Below are 10,824 nucleotides of genomic sequence, written 5' to 3'. Positions count from 1 at the left end.
GAGTATTTTTCATCTGAATGAGTTGAACATGTATGCTTTATAATTTAAACGTCTTTTTTTCAGTAAATATTCTGAGTCTATAGAAGTGACATTAAGTAATGTAAACATGTAATCTTTCCCTTCCAAGGCAATGAGTGAAAGTTGGTTATTTATAACTTAATCTCATCAAAAGAAACAACTGAAATAAGAGGGTGGATTGTTTTCCAGGTATTTACTTTAATATTTCCACTTTGGCTTTATTTGGGAAAGGGGGCAGGTAGGTAGGTGGAAAATGGGAAGGAAAAGAACAGTGGGGAATAAAAGATGAGGGAAGTGGGAAGAAACCTCCAGGTTTTAAAGATGCCTTTGTGGGAAGCAAATCTGTGGAGAAAGAGCATCCAGCTAGAAACTAGAAACCAGAGTTCTGGTGCCATTTGCTGACCTTACTAATCACTAAGCTTCTCTGACCTGTTACCTCATCTGCAAACTGAGGAGACTAGACCAGTTGATGTTCAAGTATTTCAGCTTAAAGGTAATCCCTGGAAATAACCTTTCTTTTTGGGTGAAAGTGGAACCTCTCCCGAACAACCCCTTTTTAATCACAAGGAAACACAGACATGAAACTTTATTGCAGTCACTTAACACATTGGTGTTAACATTATTTCCCAACAGAAAAGAAAAAGGTATCTGGACTGTCTCCAGTTTGCCTCCACAGAAAAACCACAATCTATAGTTATCAGAAACTAGTTGGTAAATTAAAATATTGTAGCAACTTTTCAGAATCTTCTTTTTCATGATACTCATTAGAGCATCATCTCCATGTCAAAGGATTCACTCTAGAAAAAAGGAAAGCGTTTGTCAAATGGCAATGCCTATCAGAGGTTTCCTCATTAAACTTTTTGATCCCTACTATTTTCCTCTTGCTACCTACCAATCTTAAATTTTGATAAGCTTAATAACAGAATAACATCTTTTTACTTGTACTTATTTAATGATCATAAACTTGGTGATACCACAGCTTTTAAATGTGTTTTCATAAATCAGTCAACAGAACCAAAATATTAAATTCATCAGAGCATAAGCCAGAGTATTACATTATCAAATAAAATTATACTGAAAATAGCATAAGTTTTAAGTGAGTTTCAATAATTTAAGAAAACATTTATCAAAAATCTAGGTTTTACAATACACCTAAACAAATGAAAGGATATATACCAAAAAGAGTCCAGGTTTAATACATTAAAAGTTCAAATGACTCATTTTTGCAGTATAATGAGGAACAAACATGATACAAGTTCATGAAAATCAACATAAATGGAGCTTTCCTAGGTTAGTGAAATTCCATAATTCTCTGAAAAATATCTAACATATTGTGCTATTTATATTAAGTTATTTGAAAACAGCACAAAGTCTCTATCTTTAAATTAATTCAACCTATATTTGTGAGAGCCTATTTGCTATGGGTGTTCCAAAAATGAACAAGCTACAAATACTCTTCATTCAGGTACATAAGCATACAAATATCTATTATCTATTTTTCTTGAGTTATGGAAAAAATAATCACAAAATCCAGTGCTGCTAAAATCAGGAGGAAAAAGAGTTAATTACAAGATTTCATCCATGCATTCTGGTTAGGACAGAGTGATCTGGAGTACAGTAGGATATGGTACCCATCTTGCCAAAGTGAATTCTTGAAGATTGTCAAGTTTTTTCATATGCCTCTAGTGATCTTTCCAAACATAAATTTATGTAAAATATTTACTGGGAAGAAAAAAAAGACTAACCTGGGGCTGATGAAACCTGGTTGAATGACCTCATCATCTTCTGAAGAACCTAAAACCAGAAAGCTCAAGTTAGTACTACATTAATTGCCTATTTAATTGCCTCTTCATCAGCTTAATGGCTCATTAGAAAGCAATAAAATGCCTAGGTTTTGACTCTGTGAAGTCAAACTTAAGACTCACCTAGAAAATTAGATAGATAACCAATTGGCATAAACTTGCCTTTCATGCCTATTAAAGGACTCTGGTTTAAAGAAGACCATTAAGATGTAGTCAAATACCCCAATCTCATGAACGATGCAATTAAATTTTTTGAAAATGTTTAATATTATACTATAATTCAAGAATCCCATTCTTTTTTTAATGACAGTTAAGAATCAACCTAACTTACAATATTGTGCTTCCTGATGAACTTATTTGACTGTTCTCTTCAGATATATTTTAGAAGATAAGTCATGAGAATCTAATCATGGTACTACAACATTGATAGTAGTCTGTTACAGTCAAATATTCTTTGAGAAAAAATTACTTTAATAATAATTCATTTAATCATTAAGTATATTTTAAAAATAAAAGTATCTAATATACATTAACCCAGATTTTAAAAAGCAACAACAGTTCTTGTTTAAAACATATGAGTAAGTTCTGACACTTCTAATATATGTCCTAGCAATGTCACAATACAATAAAACTTGCAATGAAGAGTTCACCCAGTAATGAAGTATAGCAATTGGAAAAAAACTCCTGATGACCACTGAATTATCATTTTTATCCTCAGGTCAGTTATTAAGATTTGGAAAATAGATTTGTTTGAACATGTATCCACTCACCTGCTACCACCCAGGGTTGTCTTTGTTCTCTTAAGTTTTATATGCTATATCTACTAAATCAACTCACACAAAACAAGCCATTATATGCAAATTCTTTAAGTTGCAATTTAATTTTCTTCTTAAAACTAAGTAGGGCCCTGGTGGGTGTGGATCAGTTGGCTGGAGTGTCATCCCATGCACCAAAAGGTTTCGGGTTTGATTCCAGTCAGGGTACATACCTTGGTTTCGGGTTCCATCCCTAGTCAGGGCATGGACAGGAGGCAACTGATGGATGTTTCCACTCTCATATCAATGTTTCTCTCTCTCTCCCCGCTTCCTCTCTCTCTAAATTTAATAAACATATCCTCGGGTGAGGATTTTTTTTAAAAACCCTAAATGGAGGCTTCTCCAAGTGCAGAGTTATAGAGAATGTTGACCCGAGATTCTTCTTATAAAGAATGACAATTCCACTGAGTGAGATTTAAAAAGAATAGAGGAAGAATGTGAACAAAAGGCATGTGAAACTCTACATTAAATCCTTCAGTTATCCTGTGTTTACAACCAAGACAGATGATGATGACAGACCTTGTTAACAAAATTTATTAAAACTTATTTGAAATAGAGCTTTCCTTTACATTGAGACTATATTTTCTTTTGTACACTTGGTTTAGTAGGGCTTTATTTAAATATTACACAAAATTTCAACAAAACCCTAGCTCATGTTTTTCTATTCTAATAGCCCACTGCCCTGCTTAATCTTCTCTGCTTATATTTACAGAAAAGTTCACACCAACATATTGTAAAGATACAGAAAAACAATGGGGTCTGCTAACAATTTTTAAATAATTCAGATGATAGATTATAAATGGTAGCTTTAAATGTGGAAATCAAATGGCATAATATTATTTAAGAGCTCTAACTATGAGCTTTCTGGGTTTAAAATGAGCCAATCATTTGGAAAGGTAAGTATGTTCAGATTTTTCACTATCCAAACTCACATATAGTTTTTTTTTTTTTGTTATAGTTTGAATATTATCATCCTTTTTCAAAGGAAAAGATGGAATTATATCACAGACATTGATATATTTCACTGATATTAAGTAATGGTATAAAATTTTTCAAAAACAAGAGTTAATAAAAGAAAAAGAATTAAGTTTAAATGATTACAACCCATCCAATGTTTACTGAACTATGATAGGAATGAGATAGGTAAATGTTACATAAATTATTTATAATACTAAATGTTCATAGTCTTACTATAGGTGACTATTTGAAATGAAATAACAATAAAGAATTAAAATGATTCCTTAAATGCATGAATAATCAAACACCAGCTATTTGTATTTTATACACAGGTGTATTTAATACTATACTTTGGAGCAAATATTAAAAAACAAAAATTTAATTAAAGTTGTGATATGCTAGAATATACTTCCCTGACCCTTCACTAGAATAATACCTATTCATCACTTTAATCTTCACTTAGATCTTTTTCGCATTGTTACACACTGAGTACAATGCTTCTACCATCCATACTATAAACTGTAATTGACCATAATAGCCCAAGAAAATGTTCTATCTCCCAAACGGACTCTATGCACTATGGTGGCAGGGATTGTATATATTTATCTCATCATTTTAATCCTGGCATTCTTTAGTATTTAATATACTTTTTTTTTTAATCCTCATTGGAGGATATTTTTTTCCATTGCTTTTCAGAGAGAGGGAAGGAGAGAGAGAGAGAGAGAGAAACATCGATATGAGAGAGACACATCAATTGGTTGCCTCGAGCACACGCCCTGACCGGGACTGGGGATCAAGCTGCAACCGAGGTATGTGCCCTTGGCTGGAATCGAATCCGGGACCCTTCAGTCCATGGGCTGACACTCTAACCACTAAGCCAGACCAGCCAGGACTTTAATATACATTTTTAAAATGAATCAATGACTTAATGAATTTCTGAACCTAGCTAAACCATCTGTAGAATGTCTTTTATGAAATAAATGAATTTGTATACAAAGTTTTCTTACAATTTATCTTTTCCAAAAAAGAGAGAATGTTATAGGCAATTAACCATTTGACTATTTTAAATGCAAAATATCTATCTGCATATAAAGTGATTCAATAATTTTATTTAAAATATATGTACTTCCTGCTATAAAATTGCCTAACTTATGAACATTATCCATTACAAACACTCTTAGAGTTCATACTTCCTCATGTTAAAATATATAACAATATCCTTCTCAAGTACTTTACATATTGTTGTTAATCCACTATTGTAACTGTTCAATGCAAAGGAAAATGATTACTACTACCCATTATACACTCATTTTAAAAAAATTTCCAATTAAGTTGTCAAGCCCAGAGAACTGAGTAATAAGTAAAAATATTACCATAACGTACAACTCAGATTTTTATTTCATCAGTTTACATTATGTTCGTTTCTCTCTAATATTAATAATATGCAAGTTACTTTAAGTTCTTAAAAAATGATTTAGCAATCAAGAATATTTACCAAAATAAAAAGGAAATTATTTCATTACTTATTCTCATCACTATAATTTCTCAACATTAAAAAAATACTATAGAAAACAAATTTTTTGTTTCTCATTGTTGGTATTTTCTAAAATAATGTAAGTAAAATACATTACTACAAAAAACATTCACATTATGGTTTATAAGAAAAATTATAGTCTATTTACAATATGACTCAACTATGATTGAAATAAATACATTACTTGAAAAGTAAAGTAGACAACAATGTGACTTTTCCTTCCTAGAATATTTGGTGTAAAGTTTTTGAATGACTCTACTTAAAATCATATAGAAAACATCCTATACAAACACCAGATTGAAACCTAAAGCACAATACTTACTTAGATTTACTATAACAAATATAACATAAAACACATGTTAAGTAAAATATTAAATGTTGAAGTTCAATATTGAAATGAATGTTTTCCTACACTGTCCCCTAAAGAAATGTTTACTTTGTATTAACACCCTTCACTGCAATTATTTTCTGCAAATTAGTCAACAATTCAAATTCTGTACAAGCAAAATTGGTATAAATGATTGTTGCAATTCAACTGGACATACTATTGTAATTTTACCCAGAACTGGAAATACTGTACCTTCAAGTATATACAGGAACAAACAATTTTTTAAAAAGATCTACTTTAAATATTTACATGGGACTTTATACGGTTGAAAAATCATAGGTATTGGAGTGTTAAAACTGCAAACTTCACATTTGGTGAAATATTTTGAACATTTTCTTGAGAGAATGAAAATATTTATATTACTTAAGAAAAATACTTCAAAACTGCATTTTTAAATTTATGAATTAAATTATAATACATTATTTATTTTTCATTATTTATAATATATAAACAGTTAGCCTTAAAGGCTAAATCACAGAGATGAGTTTAACTTTCTCAACCATTTTCCAATTGAAATTTTATTGGTTTCACATGATATAGGCAGCTCTAGAATTCTCTTCAAATAGTGTAGTAAAAAATAATTTATTCTAGAAAATAAACTTCGATGAATGTTAATTAAGTCAATGGGCATATTGTATAGATTGTTTAAAGGCACTGAGTATGGCACAATAGTTAACTGGCAAACACAATTCTTTAACTTAAATGTGAAAGTTGTAACACAACTGAGCCACAGTACAGTTGATTTTGCTAATGCAAATAGTTTGTATTTTCTACAATATGAAACAACAGTTTCATAAAATAAAGATCACAGTGGAATCATTGATGAGGTCACATCAAATTCAAGGAAAAAAATAGTGGTTTTAAATTAGAGTCAAAATAATGGAAAATTCCTGTTTAAAAAGCAAATCACATATATTTTGAAGGCCCACCATAACTTTAAGATAGAAACTTTAACGTAGCTTCTTGGTACGGTTAAAACAACAAGATTCTAATTAAACCTGAGCACCTCTATTTAATAAAATAAAAATTGAGAGACGTTTTAGAGGCTGCTCATCTTTATGTCACTGTCAGTGATCTACTGGTATAATACACATAATATTAAATAAAAACAATAGGAATTTAACTAGCAGAGGAGATTATGCCAAGAGACTAATGTAAAAATATAGAAAATAATTTACAGTTTTTCTAAAAATTTTAATCTACAAAAAAGTCTGTTTTTAACCTATACAGTAAAAAATATTTTAGTTGAAATATTTTTGTAGAGTCTGAAAAAATGTAAAAGAAATGTCTGAAAAATATAAAAGCACTTTGGCTCTTGCATTTCCACTGTAAAAAAAAAAATACTGATTTGAAAGCATCTAGAAAATTTAAAACATGTTTTTCCATCATTACAACTGGTCATACAACACTATGTCCTTTTTTCTATATAATTAAGCTTTTGTTCAGCCATGAAAAACTGGAAACTGATTGCTTGAAAATGAGCTGCATGCCCTTTGTCCTGGTTTGTCACCTTTGACCCTTAATTTGATGATCCTGCATATCAACCCATTCTATTTTTAGGAAAATAATGTCAAAGTTCTATGTCTAAAATAGTACTTTTTACTAAAACATTAAATGTATTACAACATTCCTTTTCAGGTAATTTCTATAACAGTTTCATACTAGTATTCAAGTCACACAATGTAAAACACAGTAATATTGTAAACAGTGACAGCCTGGTGTTTGTCCTGCTTCAAACAATAGAAAATTTCCCCAAAATACTAAGTCAAGATCATTATAATGCCAAAATGTATATTTTCCTATTTAGAAAATTGCTTGTATTATTGTTTCCAAGTAGAATTTATTTTGTGAGTCATTTCTAATTTGATTTTAATAACACGTTTCAACGATGGTTTGGATAGTGCCAGACTATAAACCTGAATCAAAAATTGCAAATATTAAATTCATACTCAACTTTACAGTAGTGTCAACTAAAATTTTACTTTTTGAAGGAACTCATTAGTTGCTCAAACTGGTTTTAAAATCTTGGCTTCTTCTGCAAGTAGCAGCTTTCAAAGAAAGAGAAAATCTCTAGCATTGATCTCATTGATTATACTGACATTTTTCAAAATCAATGCTACAGCCAAGGATAATATTTCTCTACCACAATTTCGGATTGATTCCAATAAATCTGGGTAAAATTAACACATTAAAAAGTATATATGAAATACATATATATACATATATATATATTACAGTGATGATGTTACTTGAACCTCTACATAATTTCTGTGTGGTTTTCAGTCAGATTTAGCAGTTACCAATATGGCTGTCTTGGTTCAGCACTATGGTCAGCGACTTCATAGAGTCACTGTCAGATTAATCCAAATCTGTATACACATATATTGTAGGCAAGTTTCTCAAATCAATGTGATTCTATAGTGCATATATTCCTATATGTGTTCAAATAAATAAATCTTAATCTTTTAATGTAAAGAATTTTCATTGTTCTGTTGGGCAAACTAGAAATTTCTTTTTTACCTTGTGGTTCATTGAAAACTAATTATTTGTAAAGAAAATGTCAGTTTAAAAGGCAAGAAAATCAGTTACAGGTTCTAAAGCATTTAAATATAAAAACTTCGGGCATTTATGGGCAATGCTATTTTAAAAGAAAATATGATTCTACTAAAAATTACCAAATAAGAAAATTCTTTAACTGACCAAAAATTTGTAACATCCCTTTTATACTCAATAGCTTTAATTACCTCTAAACTGATTCATCTCTGAAAGTCCACTTTACTTTCCTTTTTTAATCAACTCAACTATAGATTAAATGTTTAAAGATTATTTACAGTCCCCAAATTTGGTAGTTATAACACTTCGATTATTTTAGAGACATCAGTGCTATACCTGACAGCTGTTTTAAGCATGTTTTATTTAATAACTTATTTTCCCCTTAATCATAGTTTGTAAATTACAATAGTGGTATTACAAATACAAAAAAAAAAAGACATGACCAGATAACAAACATTATCAAACTATCAGACAGGTAATCTTCTGTTTAATCTTCTCTTTCTTCAGAATAAATGGGGGGGAAAAACCCTTAAATCCGCTATATTTATTAAAATTCTGGTGGTTTTTTTAGAATTTACATATGCAACACACTTTAAAATAAGTAATTCTGGACTAACTTTGAGCACTACCATATTAAAATTCAATCTCCTTCACTTACAAAGAAGTACAGTTGACAGCATCTTCCCCCATAACCCAGATTTATTTAAATCCTGATTAATTTCATAACACATTTTTCATTGTTTCTGGGAGAAGTCTGGCACAGACATATAATAAGACACTACAATTTGACAAGGATGAATGAAAATTGATCTTTGAGTCATTTGGTTCCAGATCTATTAATAGAAAAGTATCTATAAATAGTTGTAGTAATTAATATGCATTACAAATTGATTCAGATCCTTAAATTCTTATGACATTTTATTACCAAGCAATGATGAGTTGACTCTATTTGTAAAATGGCAAAGTCAGATAAAGCATTTTATTCTCTGTACTATCTTTATTCTCTGTAGTATCCCTCTAAGTACTAGAAAGAGGCCTGTGTCAGCTTAATTTCTAAAGCTCTTTAGGAAATTCAGACACACTGGATTGTCCTATTTCATATATTCAGAGATAAAGAACTTGGGAAGCAAGAATTGTCCACCAAATGGACAAGGGTCTATTTATTCATCTAAATGGAATACTGATTATTACATATTCTGTTGTTAAGTTACGACTCTATCAAATCTGTGCAGCAGAAAAAAAAAGGCATACATTTCATATCAATTAAATTTATATTTTAAAAATCACATTAACTGGCATACGTTTCCAGAAATTCAATTTAAAATTTTAAAGTTTTCCCGAAATCTTTTATAATATTAAATTGTGATGTTTTATGTTATTCGTGAACTTAAAAATTTGCTTTACCAATAGATCCATTTTAAAAAGCGTTTTCTGCATTACCGCCTAGCTAAATATAATAATCATCTGCACAAAAATGACACGAGAGTTTTTTCATCAAGGTAAAGTCACTTTAAATCACAATTTGCCAACAATGCTGTAAATTTTTTAAAATTTTCTAATACTAGTTATGTGTAATTTTAACTTCCACAGCATTTGTGACCAAGAAATAAAAACAATAAACAAGAGCATAATTTCCCCTTGCATTAACCCTTGTAGGTACAAAAATTCTCACTGGATAATTTAGTCCTGTGAACAGTAATACCTGGCAACCTGAAATAAACCTAGGGATGAAGACAATTTCACAGAAAGAACAGAAAGGAACTCAGGGAAACACAGGAACCTAAGACTTCAGCCTGTGTTACATGAAACAATTCAAAATGGCGGACTTACTATTACTTACATTTAAGAAATTTCCGCAATGAGGACATTAAATACATACTGCAGGATGTTACTTGAAAACACTCAATATTTACCAACGTGCAATTAAAAAAAAAGTTTTTGGAGAACAAATCCTCGTAATGCACCGGCATCCAGTGTTCCAGTCAGCAGTTAATACTCCTGCAAACCTATCGTCTCTTCTTTGGTGGTTTTCTTTTTAAAAGCAACCTAAATCCAAATGCGTTTTTCAACGTTCGCCGCAAATCCTTAATTTTAATTCATGAATTTACATCACCAACGCCGAAGCAAAAAGGATCCCCGACGCCGGCCGGCTACAAAGCAGCTCGGTTCGCGGAATACGCGGAGGGCAGGTGCGGACGCCCCCTGGCGACGCGGCCCCGCGTGTGCGAGGCGCCCGCACCGGCCGCGCGGACTCGCCGCCGGGACCCCAGCCTCCGCCTCACCATCGCGCCCAGAGTCGCCAGCTCCCGGTCCCCGCCCGGCGCTCCCGCTCACGGCCCGCTCCGGCCGCCGCGCAGAGACCGCTCTGGCCGCCGCGGTGGCGACACTGGGCAGCCGCGCGGGCGACGCCTCGCCCGCAACCAGCGCCGACTCCGCGGAGCGGGGTGAGAAAGGTGTGAACCCGGAAGTACATCGGCCGCCCGCATCCAAGTGACAACACGGGGGCGATAAATCAGGGCCGGCGAAGGAAGGACGCGGGTCCGGCTTCCCAACGGCAACTAGCTGCGAGACATGTCGCTTCCCCACCTTGCCCTGTCCTTCCCCCTCCCCCGGGCTCGCGCCTCCTTTCTTCCTTCTCCGCGGCGCCGAGCTCCCCTCGACGTTGCTCACGTGCCAGACCCGGGACCGCGAACCGCGTCCGCACCGGCGCGCACACCCGGCCGCACTCGCACTCGAGCGGCCGCGGGGCGCGGGGCT

At 33.0% G+C, this 10,824-nt stretch overlaps 1 long non-coding RNA gene across 1 annotated transcript; it reads right to left on the bottom strand.

The window, feature by feature from the left end:
- Positions 1-589: 589 nt before the first annotated feature.
- Positions 590-10,297, bottom strand: LOC107542782 (uncharacterized). The gene is made up of 3 exons (XR_001603748.2): positions 9,908-10,297; positions 1,764-1,812; positions 590-815 (listed from the first exon to the last, which is right to left on the bottom strand). It is a non-coding gene; the product is annotated as an uncharacterized LOC107542782 (long non-coding RNA).
- Positions 10,298-10,824: the final 527 nt, after the last annotated feature.

This window comes from Miniopterus natalensis, chromosome 5 (assembly GCF_054644295.1).
Source record: "Miniopterus natalensis isolate mMinNat1 chromosome 5, mMinNat1.hap1, whole genome shotgun sequence".
NCBI lineage: Eukaryota > Metazoa > Chordata > Mammalia > Chiroptera > Miniopteridae > Miniopterus > Miniopterus natalensis.
The sequence above is the reverse complement of the archived record's forward strand: the minus strand, read 5'-3'. Positions and strand labels throughout refer to the sequence as shown.